Source organism: Phocoena sinus, chromosome 14 (assembly GCF_008692025.1).
Source record: "Phocoena sinus isolate mPhoSin1 chromosome 14, mPhoSin1.pri, whole genome shotgun sequence".
Classification (NCBI taxonomy): Eukaryota; Metazoa; Chordata; class Mammalia; order Artiodactyla; family Phocoenidae; genus Phocoena; species Phocoena sinus.
The window spans coordinates 79,234,592-79,249,961 of NC_045776.1; positions in this window are offsets into that span (position 1 = coordinate 79,234,592).

The window sequence follows — 15,370 nt, forward strand, 5'->3', positions numbered from 1 at the left end:
GGAGATCAAGGTGTCAGCTTTGTTACTGATAAGAAGCTCTTTTGGAGGACACAGCTTGCTAATACTCTTCTCAGTTGAACTCGCCCCCAATCCCAGCATCAGGCAAAACCGAAGGGACAAAGCCTGCTCTGCTAAGCCCAGAATGCACCTTCTCTGCAGGCAAGCAGATCCCCAAAGAGAGACTAGCTGAGCAAGTTCAGTTCCTTCTTCCAGGTGCACCAGTCAGGTGGGGCAAGAGGCCAGGAGTGTCACTCTACTGGAGGTCCTCCTATAGGGAAACATGAGGCCTGGGGAATAAGTGTTCCCCCTCCCATCTTCTCCCCCTCAACATCAGGTGGTCTCAAGAAAATGGCACATTGGTTTTAAGGATATGAGGGAATCAGAATTGCAAAGTCGTCAGAACCTGAGGAAAATATACGGGGCTACCTGGCCTCTCCCTGTCTCGTTTTCAGGTTCCCGTCTCTGAATTTTTACGTGGACAGACTTACCGAGGCCCTTCATCTTCATGGCGTTCTCTCACCGCCTCTGCTTCTGCTCTCTGTGGATTATCACATTGACTCCATGAGTGGGTGCTGTTATTATCTCTCCATTTCACTGATAGGAAAACCGAGGCTCAGAGATGTTAAATGCTTTGCCTAAGGTCACTTAGATGGTAAATGGAGGAGCTAGGGTTTGAACCCAGGCCTGCGCCCTTCTCTACTGCACTCTATTCCTGCCCCAGGACAGCGGGGAGCCTGACTGGGCCGGCCTCTTTGTTTTCATACCAGGCTGTGAGCGGAGTGTGTGGGTCCACAGGCCTGGAGAGACTTATCCTATCCAGAGGAAACTGGAAGCTTCTCCCTTTGGAGCCACCTGTCACAGCTGTGACACAGGCAGCGGATGGTTGAGAGAGCTGCTCGAGAGTAACACAGTTCAATGCTCAAATCCCAGCCTAGCCAGTGACTTGCTCTGGGACCCTGAGCGCTTGAGTCACTTCTACTCTCTGATCCTCAGTTTCCTCACTTATAAATGGAGATTTTCCATTTTGTAGGAATGTGGTAGGAATTCAATGAGATGCTGAGTATTAAAACTTAACAGTGGGGGCTTCCCTGGTGGCGCAGTGGTTGAGAGTCCTCCTGCCGATGCAGGGGACACGGGTTCGTGCCCTGGTCCGGGAAGGTGTGACCCATCTGGGCCATCAAGGTGTGGCCCCGGGCTGCATCGTCAGTCGTCTGAAGACTCAGCTGGGAAGGATCCACTGTCATGTTCGCTCATACGCAGTTGTCGGCAGGAGTCAGTCTCCTGCAGCTTGTTGAACGGAGACTTCACTTCTTCATGAGCTGTTGGCCAGAGGCCTTCTTTGATCTGTTGCCATGTGGGCCTCTCCACAGAGCATCTCACAACATGGAACTGCCTTCGTCAGAGGGAGCAAGGGAGAGGACAAGAAAGAGTGCCAGCAAGAGAGCGCTAACAGGAGAGTCACAGCCTCTGTCGTCTAGTCATGGAGGTGACATACCGTTACCTTCACTGCACTCTGTTCATTAGAAGCAAGTCACCCTCAGCAGCTGCCTGCCACACTTAAAAAAGCAAAGGGGAGCAGAGGGGAGCAAAACGAAGAGAATGAAATCCAAAAGGAAAGCATGAGGAGGAGAGGGGGAAGAAGAAGTAAGAATGGAGATGACAAAAGAAGAGGGGAGAAGGGGGTCGGTCATCAAACACTGGCTCGACACCTGTCGTGTTCCGCATAAGAGAATACAAGAGACACGTGGGCCGTGACATGTCTCCTCCCCGTAGGTGGCTGTCAAGATGGGGAGATGAAACACCCACATGAGCAATGATGACACAGCGACTCAGGGTCATCTGTGGGGTGGGCCGCGTGCTTCATCAGACCCTAAGTGTTCTGAAATTGAGATGAAAGTGGACTCATTGGGTATGGTGTGCTGGGCAAGATGGGGCTCGAGCTCGAGCTTGCAACATGGGTAGACTTGGGTCAGGGAAATAGCATGCTAAGGGGTGAGGAATGGTGTGGGAGAGGGCTCAGATATGAGGGACTTCTTAAGTAAAAGGGACTCCAAAATACCTGCCATGGGGGATTCTAGGAGGGCATTAGTGGGAGATGAGATTGCGATAGCAGATGAAGACCGGGTCTTGAAGGGTCTTGAGAGCCCAAAATTCTTGAGAATTTTGAGGTCCATCCGGTAGACCGATAGGAGTCTTGGAAGGTGGCTGAGTGGAGGCTCTATTAAGTGAGGTTAAGCACAGAAGTTTGGAATCAGGAACACTGGCTTTCCAGTCCCCAGCTCCACTGCTTACAGCTGTGAGAAGCTCCTGGGGCAAATGATTTAAGTTCATAGCCTCAGTTTCTTCATCTGCGGTATGGTAACGTCTCCCCCGTGGGTTTGTTGTGAAGATTAAATGAAGTAATGCCGTAAAGTGCTTAGTGGAATGCCTGTCCTATGGTGAGCCCACGACAAGTACTTAAATAGTTGCTATTGTTATTATTATTATTTCTGAGTTGGGGATGAGGGACATGATTACCTTGAGAGTTGGAGAATTTTAAAACATCCACGTCTTCCTCTTATTGGCAAAACATTCATCTGGCCTTTTCCCTTGTCTCTTCCTGGCTGCGGACCGTGACAGATGAGCAATGCAGACCTGAAAGTGACAGATGTGTCCAATTAGGACAGAACAAAGCGGGAGGGACAAAGGGAGGAAGGGCTGAGGAATGACCAAACAGTGCCTGGAATCGTGGTCAACAGAGCTACAGAGGTTTAAGGAACTATCTTTACAGAAATGTAATTCTGAGGCCAAGTCAAGGGCAAGTTCCCAGAATCTGCATGGGGCACTGGTACAGCTGTTCTCATTCAGAGGGAGGGGCCTGATGTGGCTTCCAAAGACAGGAGGGTCCCTGGAGGTCACTGGGATCCGACATCCCTCCTTGTACTCTATTGTTATCCTTTGAAGGAGGTCGTTGACCTCAGCAGCTGTGGGAGGGACCATTGGGAGGGACCTCAGACTTGAGTCAATGAAGGTCCTGATCTCTGGGGTGGTGGGGTTATGTCCTAAGTAAGTGAGGAAGTAGTGGAAGTTAGTTTGCTTTCTTCATCCACCAGTTTGCTCCACCAAACTCCTTTTGGTCTTTTTATTCAGGTAAAATGTACCTCCGTAGTTGGGTCTCATGCTGTAGTTCTTTCCTCTCCATTTCTTCTCATCAAAACTTACCAGTCGTGGGTTACATTCCCTCCAGTTCTGCTTTTCACTCTGTTATTTCATAAAGTGGCAGTCCTCAGACTTTCGAATTTCAGGTACTAGTGCATTTTCAATGTTGAAACTTCCTTGTTGGGCTAGAGATAGAGATGCAGATTTGTCTCAGTGTGGAGGTTGCTAACTCTCTATTTTGTCAGATAAATACCTTTAAAAACTTATTCTATAAGTGACTTTTTTTCAACCCCAAACGAAGAAGAAAGAATAGTCTCAAATAAAGACAATCCGTTGAATGGGACAATTTCAGCTTCTGGAGAAACTTTTCCTGTACTGACTTTAGTCTTTTGCGCTTGTGCTACCATTTGTAAACCGCAGTCGGGGCGATTTATGCTAAGGTGTTAGTGGTTTCATAACATGTTCATTTAGGAAATATCAAGCTCTTCCTCTGTGTTAAGCCTTGTGTTAAATGCTGGACCTTTAGAAATGAAGGAAACTTGGTATCTGATGCCAAAAAAATCCAGTCTCAACTGGGAAAACTGAACAGTTTTTGTGAACTTTGTGAGCACTGATGCTGATTCCAGTACAGCGCCTCAGAGCACATGGCATTGTGCTCTAGCAGTGTAGACAAAAAGCTACCTGGGCTGAAGAGAAAGATGGAGAAATCTTCATAGGTAAGGAGGAATTCAAGGAAGGAACTGCCCGTGGAAAGGTAGAGGGGTGTGCTTGTAAGGGCTGCCGTTTATCTGGGAGCTACAGGTTGCTCGGTGCTTTGATGTCACCCCATTTTAATCTTAACAACAACTCTGTAAGGCTGATATTACAATTCTCATTTTACCATAAAGAAAGGAGTTTCAGTAGGGAAGGTCACGTGCTGGAGGTCACGTAGTAAGAGGCAGACATGGGGTTTGAATCTAGCCCTGCCTGACATCAAAGCCCATGGGTTTAACCACCCTGGAAATTTCCTCAGAAAGCCTTCAGTGGCTCTCCACTCTTATCCATACTCCCAATTCTGCTCACAAGGAAATGAGAAGGAAGTGTAGGCTGGGGTTAGATTGTCGATAGCTGAGGTTTTTTTTTTTTTTTTTTTTTTTTTTTTTTTATGCGTTACGCGGGCCTCTCACTGTTGTGGCCTCTCCCGTTGCGGAGGACAGGCTCCGGACGCGCAGGCTCAGCGGCCATGGCTCACGGGCCCAGCCGCTCCGCGGCATGTGGGATCCTCCCAGACCGGGGCACGAACCCGCGTCCCCTGCATCGGCAGGCGGACTCTCAACCACTGCGCCACCAGGGAAGCCCCGATAGCTGAGGTTTTGCCAAATAAAATACAAGATGCCGAGTTAAATTTGATTTTCAGATAAACAATGAAACTTTTTTTAGCATAAGTATATCCCAAACATTACATGGGACATACTTAAAAAACATTCATTGTTCATCTGAAATTCGGATTTAACTGGGTGGCCTGTATCGGTGTCCTGTATTTTTATGGACTACGTCCATCCACCTTTTCAACAACCCAGCACGTTTACATCTACATCCCAACCAGAACTTACAGGACTTAGCAGTGCTTTGAGCGAAAAGTCCTTGCTTCCCGTGGAAACTCAAGTTCTCATCTCGTCAAGCCGAAATTAGATTTCAGCGAAGCAAGATGGATTGAGGTTAGCCCCCTCCGACCCCTTAAAAAAGAAAGAGCAGTCTGTTAGTTTTACTCAGTAGTACGATTTCTTACGTGGAGCAGAAGGGTGGTTTCAAAGGTTACAATGTCCCTAAAAGGAAGGCAGGGGGTTGGGAGCGGGGCTTAGGAGTCCTAGATCGTCCTGACTCGGGGATTCCACAATCCTGTGGGACCTCATTCCCATTTTCTCTTCTATTCTGTGCAGCTGAACCTCACTTTTGCCCCCTATCTCGAGAATCCCTTTGCAGGCAGTCCGCGCACCTAACCGGAGGGGGCTGGGAGGGAGTACATTTCAGAGCACTTAGCAGCCACAAGAGTTTCCCTTTCTTCTCTTCTCCCTGCTATTTGACAAACAAGTGGGTTGCTTAATCACAGAAAGCAGACTGAAGTGGAGTTTTTATCTTGAGCCATTCACTAAAGGGATCAAATTTGGGTTGCCTTTGAAGAAACGAAAGAAAGAGTGGCTTCTTTCCCTTCTTCTTTCCTGTTCCATCAGCTTTAAAAAAAAAAGTTTGAAGGGAAAATGCTTACAGCATGGAAAAGACATAGAAAGCTCCCTGTTAGTTAGAGATACATAACCAAACCTTCTGGGCTAATGAAACCTAACGCTGTTCTGCATAGTTTCTTTCTTTTTTGTTTGACCATTGTTCTGCAACCCCCCTGACCCAAAGCTTCACATTTTTGACCTCTGTTGCAGGAGCTGCTTAGAATTTGGGGTCCAGTAGTTATGTTAATCTTAAAATTGCTTAAATGTGTGGGCTAGTGTGGGAGAAGGAAATATAGAAGCAGATACTTTGCATACATTATCTCCTGTAATCCTCCCAACAATCTTATCAGATAAAATGCTGTTCTCCCCACTTTACAGATTAGAAAACTGAGGCTCACAGAGGTTTAGACTTGATGAGGTCAGGTGAAAGCTTTGGGGAGGAGTTAGAACACGGGGGCTGGTGCTGCTGATGTGACACCCATTAAAAGACTGGCTTGACTCACCGTAGTTGCACTCTTTGCTGTCAGAATTACTCATCCTTACTCTAATAATATTAGACCCCAAACTGCAATTGTAATATGGGTATTTTTCTTATCTTCACATGGGGTGACGTAGAACAAATGAAAGTCTTCCCACCTTCCTGGCAGCTTAAAAGGAATAAGCCAAATAAGGCAACGTGCTCGTTAGAAAATAGATATCAGGATTTTCAAAATGCAGCCGTGAGTGCCATGCTGCTGCTGGTCTGTGAGGGAATTTGCTAACCAACTTGGAAAGGTCCTTGGATTCTCACCCATAGAGTGCATCTGCTCACTAAGTGATTAAAAACATCCATATGAAACCACTGGGGCAGGGGCTTCAGAAACCTGCCCGGTCCAGTTGATTCCCTCCTGCAGCTCTTTCCCACCATACCTACTGGACTGCAAGGAGAAGGGCTTAAAATACAAAATGAAGAGTTGGGTGGGAGTTAGGGCTAGGGCTGCGAGGGAAAAGAATTCAGGTGGTAGTGGTCAACTCCGTGAATGCACTCATTCATTCACTCAAATAAATACTCATGCCATCGCTCAGTAATGTTTCTTGAGTCTCCACTATGTGCCAGGACCCATTCATGGTGTTGAGATTATAGCTATGAACACAGTGGATAATATCTTCCAACAAAGAGTGCTTATTCTAGTAGATAGGAGGGGTGCAGATAGTTTTGAGTGATGACTTACATTATTTATTATATAATCACAGTGTGTGGCAGTTGTTTCAAATGAGCTACAGGTGTGTATCCTGGGAGGGGGCCGGTCTTCTGCAAGGCTGGGGAAGATTCTGAGTCGAGACCTGGAGGATGAATAAGACTTAACTAGGTGAGGTGTGGGTGGCAGCGGGGAAGAGAAAGCATCCCAGCGCAGAGAACTGATGTGCAAAGATTCAAGGGGGAAGGAAAGAACAGGGTAGTCGTTTCTTCTTCTACCCCTGGGCCCTCCATCCCAGTGTTTGTGACATTTCCATTCCTGCACAGAGTGAGCTCTACCCAATGGGAGGCTTAAATCCCATCTGCAGCTCCCAGGGATTCTTACCTAGCTGGGGATCTGTAATCCCTTGGACACTCTGATGGAGACCCAGTAGTTTTATACCAGGATAGTGCATATAGACATGTAAGCACAAACTTTTCAGAGAACTTCAAGGGTTTCATTAATCCCATAGACCTCTGGCTTCAAAAAGAAGTCCAGATGCCTTAGTGTGACATTCATGCCCTTTCTACAGCTCCCGCTTCTTCTGTGGCTGTATCCCTAGCCCCGACGCCAATGAACTGAGCTGCTTCTGGGAAGAGGCTCTGTTCTCTCCTACCTCCTGCTTTAGCCTGTGCTCTTGCCTCCGCCTGGGACACTCTCTGCTCCCACCTCCTCTCCTGGGGAACTCTTATTACTGTTTACGGCTCAGTTCAGCTGTTGCTTCCTCTAAGAATCTTCCTGTAACTCCCTCGGGCTGGGCCAAGGACCCTTCTCAAAAGCTGTCTCCGTTAGAGCGCCGATCACTCTGAATTCTGAATTTTGCCTGTTTAATGGTTTGTGCCCCAGCTACTGGATTGTGAGCTCCTTGAAAGCAGGGGCTGTGGTTTTCATTAGACCCCAGTGCCCAGTACCGCTGTGTTCCAGGAGATGTTCTGTCAGTACTACCTGAATAAATTCATGGAGTGCCCCAGCCTTGTCCCCAAAAGGTCACTTCCTAGACTGGTAGCTTTGATTCCCGTGTGACTCAAACCTGCATGTATGAACCCAGACTCCAGCTGACTTGCAGCCACGGGACTCTGGTTCACAATTATCATTACACTCAGGCCTTCCAGCGCCCGTCCCTGCGAGCAGCAGAAACTACCCAAAAGAGTTACTCACTTCACATAAAGCCCGCACTGAGGCGGCAGGCCCTGTGCTGCTTCTAGGATGTTTACGATTTTACTCTGACCACTGGATCAGGCCCCCTCACTCCACAACCCACTGAATATCCTTGCTACTTCTGAGCCGACATTCAGCAAGCACTTCATTTGGGTCATACCAGGCCCAGAGTAGGCTTTTTAAAACTTGGCTACTCGGCGTGAGGTCTGGGGACTAGTATCTCCAGGCATCACCTGGGAGCTGGTTAGAAATGCAGAATCTCTGGCCCTACCTTCGACCTACTGGATCCGAATCTAAATTTTAACGAGATCCCAATCGAGTCTTGAAAAGCACTGGAACACACTGCTTTTCAACTTTGGTTGCACATTAGAATCACCCGGGAGCTTAAAAAAAATGACTAGGCACAACCTCAGACCAACTGAACCAGAATCTTTGGGAGCGCGGCCCAGGCATCAGTAATTTCAAGATGTGTCCAGGTGATCCTAGTGTGCGACCAGGGTCCAGAACCACTGGGAGTAGATGACTCCTCAGCATCGGCAGGTGCATCGCCATCACTGTGTCAATTCACTAGGAAGTAGGCACTGTCGCTGTCCCGTTTCACAGGGCCTCAGAGAGGGCTTGTCTCATGCCAAAAGTCACAAAGTTGGTGAGTGGAAGAGCTGGGGATTTATATCCAGGTCTGCAGGCTCCACTCCCAGCCCACACTCTTACGAAGCTTTCTAAGCTTTCTATTTCTTGCTGTACTAGCGCTGGAGTTTGTCTCCCAGGTAGGAGTTTTGTTCCTCCAGTTTTACTTGTAATTTATTTAGGAGCAGGCCTTTTACAGCATTAGCCCAGAGTTCTGAAGCCAAGATGCTCCCATCCATTCTCTTTGCTCCCTCCCTTCTCCCAAGATGTAGGTCCCTGCTCCCAAGCACTTGGGCAAAACCGTTTTAATGCAATTTCTGTTTTTTCCTGGTCTTCCTTCTTCCACTCTATCCTGCTTACCCAGCCTCTTAGGCTTTACTATCATAGAGACTTGACTGTGCCGTCGGCCCAGTATTAGAAAAATTGACTGCCAAAGAGTGGACCCTTCTGCCCAGCGGATACCCAACCCCTGCCAGTCTCCTTGATCGTGACCCTCTGGTTTCTCCTCTCCCTTTATTGCTCTCCACTATCTGGGATTGATAAAGAGTCCAGGAGTCTGTTTACAACTCTACCACCTACTCAGTGCTTTATGAATTTAGGCATATCCTGTACCCACTCCAGCCTTCAGTTCCTTGACATGTAAAATGAGGGGTAGGTTCCTAGAAAAATGAAACATAGAATTACCACATGATCCAGCATTTCCATTCTTAGGTACATGCCCAAAATACCTTCAAGCAGAGATTCAAGCAGACACACATAAACCAATGTTAATGTAGCATTATTCACTATAGCCAAATAAACACGTAATTAACAAGATGATTATGGGTGGAGATAAGAGCTGAAGGGGGGGTGGCGCGGAGGAGAACAGAAGGACCATTTATTATTGGGTGATTAGAGGAATTAGTATTTGAACTGAGATCTGAATAATGAGAAGGCATTCGTATTTTTAAAGTCTGCGGGTAGAAGGTTGCAGGCAAATGGATCAGCAAATGCAAAGGCTTAGAGGTAGGAACCAGCTGAGCAGTTTTGAGGAGCATTTATGTGGGTTAAAAAAGCAAGTGCCATGTCACTGCTCTTTCTAAAATCCTCGAAAGTGCCTCATGACCCTAAAGATAAAACCTTGATCACACAGGCTTTTTGTGACCCGGCCCCACCCTCCTCTCTAGCCATACTTCCGACCCTCAACCTTGAGGAAATCCTATTCTCTGCGTTCCTCACCTGGAGGACTCGTCAAAACAGATTGCTGGGTCCTACCTCCTAGAGTGTGCAACTCAATAAGCCTAGGGTGGGGCCTGGGAATTTGCATTTCCATCAAGATCCCAGGAGATGCTGCTACTGCTGGTCTGGACTCCACTGTGAGAATAGCTGCTGGACTCTGAGCTCTGGGTCTGTGTACCTGTGAGCTCTCTCCCTGGAGTGGCCTCTCCCTCTCCCTGCCTCCTTGGCCTGGATAACCTACACTTAGGGTCTGGTTTTTCCCTGACCACCTCAACACAGAGACGAGTACTCCTTCTGTGTGCATCCTCAGCCCTCTGAGTTGAGGGGTGATATCACAGATCGCAGCCCAGAGGCATTGCCAGGCTACTTGCCTACACCCCCTCCCCTCACCCTGGACTGTGGGCTTATTGAAGGCAGAGCCAGTTTCCTACTTCTTGTTGAAACCTCAGCACTTGGTATAATCCCTGGCACTTAGTCTGTGCCCAATAAATTTTGTAAATGCGTTATAATAATTAGAAAGGGCACATAACTTGAATTACTTCTTTAAGAGTCAGTTACACTCTCTGTGGTTGGTTTGGGGCCAGAGCCATATTAAGTGGTCCACTTAATATTAATTCTAGCCTCCTTCAACTCATGTAGAAACCCACAGAACTGTCTTTCCAGGTCAGCTCCACCGCCCTTTTTTATTTCTAAGTTTCTGAAAGCAGGGAGCCTGTCTGTATTTCTGTTTCCCCATTTCTCCATCTCTCGGGAGACCTGTCCCCCAGAATCGCCTGGCACCGTTGCCTTCTGTTCAACACCATTTTCTGTGTGTTTCTGGAACACATGTGCTAAAGATACTTTAGGTGCCTCTGGCTCATCGTGCAACGGGCTTAGTGGTGGTAAAGAGCAGCCCAGCCATGAAGCCAGAGAGCAATTCCAGCCACACTGGATGTTTACTATTGAAGCACTTCCATTCATCTCAGTAAATACGTGCTCCTCTCACCCCCCTCCAGGGCCCACTGTCTGCACCATCCTGGTCACTCCATCCATTTCCCTGGAACCCAGGCTACCCTAGGCCTAGCATCCATCTGGTTAGTCGGCTCCATGCTGTCCTAGTTGTTAAGTATTTTGAATATCGCTCCTGGGCTCAGAAAGGCCTAGACCTAAATCCCAGCTCTTCCACTTATCACCACCTGTGTGACCTTGGGCAAAGCGCTTCATCTCTTTGAGCCTCAGCTTCCACATATGCAAAGGGTGGACCACAATAATAGCCTTGTCCTTGGCTTATTATGAGAGGGGAGCAAGATGATTCATGCTTAATCCAATGCAAAGGCAGACAGTAATCCCTCAACAAATGCTAGATTTCTGCTGTTATTAAAATGACTCTTATGACTATTCCAAGCAAACAAAATCGTGAAGAAACTGTAAAACGTCACCCCTGGGAAGGCCCTTAGAGATGCCCAAGTCCAGGAGTTGCTACTGGGTTGAGGGTGGAAATGTTTATGCCCGAGGAAGGCTGGGTGAGATGCAATTAAGAACGGTGGGGTCTGTGGCGAAAAGGAGAGCATTTGCCTTCGACCTGTAGTCATTGAAATTCTCTATTTTTGAATACCTTGCGGGCTTCAAACAGAACACATCTGTAGGTCAGAAATTCATCCTGTGGCGTGCCAGTTGGAGACCTCTGAGAACCCAACCGTGTAATTTCCGGTGGGAAAACTGAGGCCAGAGTTAGGAATGAGTTGCCCAAGTTTAATGAGGACAGGAATCCTGGCCCTTCCAGCCTTCTGTGCATTGCCCAGCCTCATCTGAAGACCCCTTGAAGGAGAGGGGGCCGAGAGTCAAGCTTGTTGCTCCAATTACTGAATCATAGACCCAGGGTATCCTCTATAAAGTCTAGTTGAGAGGGATTTTTTAAAAATAGCATTTATCACTTTTCTAAAAACAAAATTTATTTTGATTAATTTATTTATTTTAATCATGCCCCCCAAACAAAGTAAACGAGAAATGCCCCCTAGACGTTCTGGCTGTATAATCTCAGCCAATCCCTTCGCTTCCTACAGAGCCTGCTTCAAAGGGCCACCGCAGGGAGTAAAAGCTGAAAATGTTGGTAAAGTTCTTGCACAGGGAGGAAAGCTTAAATGCATTGGAAGGTATTCTGGGCTTTGGGTTGGCAGGAGCTTGCTTAGAATCTGGCCTGCCTGTAAGGCGAACTAAGTTTCCAGGAGGGAGACGATGCGTTAACAACTGTGGTCACGTCACAACACGGACTATCGGTTTGTTTGGTAATTATTTCTGCAACATCCAATCCAGGGGCAAGGCGATAGGGAGGGTCCTGCTGCCACGGAACTGTCCCCAAAGGCCCTGGCTGCAGAAGGTGCCTGGCTTCAGCTCTGCCTAGAGATCCGCGGCATGCAGGGGCATGGGAACAGCCTCGGTTTTCTCTTTCTGTCCTTTCTTTTTTCCAAACCAAAGGTCAGTTGCCTTTGTCTTCTGCTTCAAAGCATTCCAGGAGAGGCTTCTGTGCTCCTTTCAGGAGAAAAGAAGTAACAGACAAGACAAAGCGAGATACATTCAGAAGTTGCGTCCTATCTTTAAAAACAGAAGGCACTAGAGGCAATATACAGTCCATACACACACATACACTAAATAAGGTGAGCCATCATGACAGGTGGAGGGATGCTTTTAGATGCAAAATTGGATTCTCTTAGGCAAGTTCTTTTCCCACCTTGCTGTTGAGAAGAACACAGATGTGTGTGTGTCCACATTTAAATATTACACCAGCATAGTGCAGTTGATGAGATGCCCACATGTGCATATGCCAGATACTTTTTGCTTATAAGTAAAGGAGCTCTGCTACACACCTCTGGGCAAAAAGGCCTTTGAGTCAAATGCTGGCAATGCCCCTTTCCAGGCCTGGAAAAGGCGGGTCAGGCTATTACACACAGATAGATGATACAATATGTCCTGAACATTAGTAGTTTGAATACTACTTTAGCATTTCTGTAGCATCTGTGTCTCACCTGTGCTCTTACTTAGTCTTGACACTTTAAGAAAAATGGAATAATTGGATGAGGAATAGTTTTTAAATGGAAAGATAAACCATAAAAAAAATTAAATTACCTATGGAGATAGAGTAAAGAGGGTGGACAGGACAGGGTGTCTAGACTTCTCTGAATATACTTTGTGGAAGTTTTGACTTTAGAACACTGTAAATATTTTACATAATTAAAAAATAAAGTTATATTAAAAACAATCCCTAAAAATCAAGCTTAAATGTAAATAAATACACCTCAATGTGATTTTATTCCACTTGACTTTAAAACAGTAATTTGGGGCTTCCCTGGTGGTGCAGTGGTTGAGAGTCCGCCTGCCGAATGCAGGGGACACGGGTTCGTGCCCCGGTCCGGGAAGATCCCACATGCCGCGGAGCGGCTGGGCCCGTGAGCCATGGCCGCTGAGCCTGCACGTCCGGAGCCTGTGCTCCGCAACGGGAGAGGCCACAACAGTGAGAGGCCCGCGTACCGCAAAAAAAAAAAACAAAACAAAATAAAACAGTAATCTGAATATACACCCAAGTGAGAGGTTAAAACAAAATCTGAAACTGATTTCAGTAATCATATTATAGGCGGTCGTATAAGTATGCTTGTTCTAAAACGCGTGTATTGTGGGACAGAGAAAATGAGTAATTATGTTGGTGTCACTAAACTTGGATTTTTGGCATGTCAGAAAGGAAATACAAATGTGAGATTTATGGTTTATGAGAAAAACCTGCAGCGCTTATTTGAGCCAGAGATACCAGTAGAAAATCATGATATATTTTTTTGTCTTAAAATAAAATTTCCTAGGTCTGTATATTAAAAAGTCCTAGAAACAATGACTGACTAATCTAGTAGGGATGAGCAACCTTGGCACTCATTAAAAGGAACCAATGCTGTTTGGAGAAATGGCTGATTCCAGGTCTGGGGCAGTCAGGAAATTTGTAAGTTGAGCTTGAAATTTCTGGACATAGCAGAAAGCAAGAAAGTCGTCAGAGGCTTCTAGGGTCATTTCACAGGACTCAGGAACCAATTGAATAGACTCTCCTGGCTAGAGGTGAAACAATTTTAGCATTAGTAAGGATAATAGTAGCAATTAAGGGCTTCCCTGGTGGCGCAGTGGTTAAGAATCTGCCTGCCAATGCAGGGAACACGGGTTCAAGCCTTGGTCCTGGAAGATCCCACATGCCGCGCAGCAACTAAGCCCCGGGCGCCACAACTACTGAGCCCGCGAGCCACAACTACTGAAGCCCTTGCTCTTAGAGCCCAAGCTCTGCAACAAGAGAAGCACCACAATGAGAAGCCCGTGCACCACAACAAAGATCCAACTCAGCCAAAATAATAATAAAAAATAATAATAAATTTTATTTAAAAAATAACAAAGCACATCAAATATATTTAAATCTATGAATTCATCGTAAGTATAAAAAAACTCAGTAGTACTTTCAAAGAATATTAGTACACCAACTCATTGTTATTTAAACTAGTAAATAAAGGGAAAGGATCAAGTATTTATTCTGCCTTTTCTATACTAATGGTGCCTCGAGTTTCCCAAATAGTTGATGAGGGGATTTCTCTATAGGAGTATTCCAGCTAATACATAAAAATAAATGATGGATTAGAACAGCACAATTTTTGCAACCCCTAATAAATTAGGCAAAGATCTTCAGTCTCAGCTAGCGTCACAAGAAAAGAAAAAAAATCATACATTATTAACCTTCTGGTGGAATTTCTTTTGAGCTTAAATCTGATTAAACTTCTAGATCTAGCCGTCACTTAACAGGAAATAGAGGGCACAGAGAAATGCTATCAGTGTAATCAGGAAAATACAGATTATGGGAAATTCCACTAGACAAACAAGCAAGTTTCTTATCAAAAATAGAGAAGAAAGAGAAATGGAATGCGTGTATGTATATGTGTGTGCGTGGTGGGGGGAACTTATAGAGAAGAGGATACTGAAGGAGAAGCATCAGTCAGCCGCAATGAATGAGCCTTATTGGTATCCCAATTCAAACAAACAAATAAACAAAAAACAAACACTTAAGACAGTTGGGGAAAAGTGGACATTGACTGGATATTTGATGATACTAAGGAATTATTGTTAATTTTGTCTAGTGTGATAACGATATCACCATTATACTAAAAAAAAACAAAGAGATACATCCTGCAGTATTTACAACTGGAATAATACAATGTCTTGGATTTGCTTCAGAATCATTTAGGAGTGTGGCAAGTGGGTCAGAGTAAGACCAAAAGCATCAACTATGTGTTGATAATTGTTGAACTTAGAAATGGGTACACAGGAGAAATGGGTACTTTATGCTAATCTTTACTTTTGAATGTGTTTGAAATTGTCTATAGTAAAAAGTTGTTCAAACGTGAATCACCTCTTTACCTAACAAATTTCCTTAAAGAGGACATTTTAGAAAGGAAAAATTAGTGTCACATGCCAATAATGGAAGATAACTATAAAAATAAATACAATGAAGGCAAAGCAGCATTACTAAATACTAGTTGTCCATGCCCCTGAATCTGAAGTCACTTTCTCATTGTTGAAAAGTAAGTCCTAAGAGATGTGTTCAAGACATTTTCAGAAAATCAAAATATGGAGATTTACTTCTGGGGCTAACCTAATAGCTAGGAAGGCAAGTCATAAAAGGAATACTTTCTCATCATACATGACCATGTACTCTGAGGTTATTTAATACTCCATCTGCCTGGTTACCACCTAAAACCTTCTGTGGCGGTGGAGGGGGGGGTGCCACCAGGGTTCCAAGGAACCTTACTTTGATAA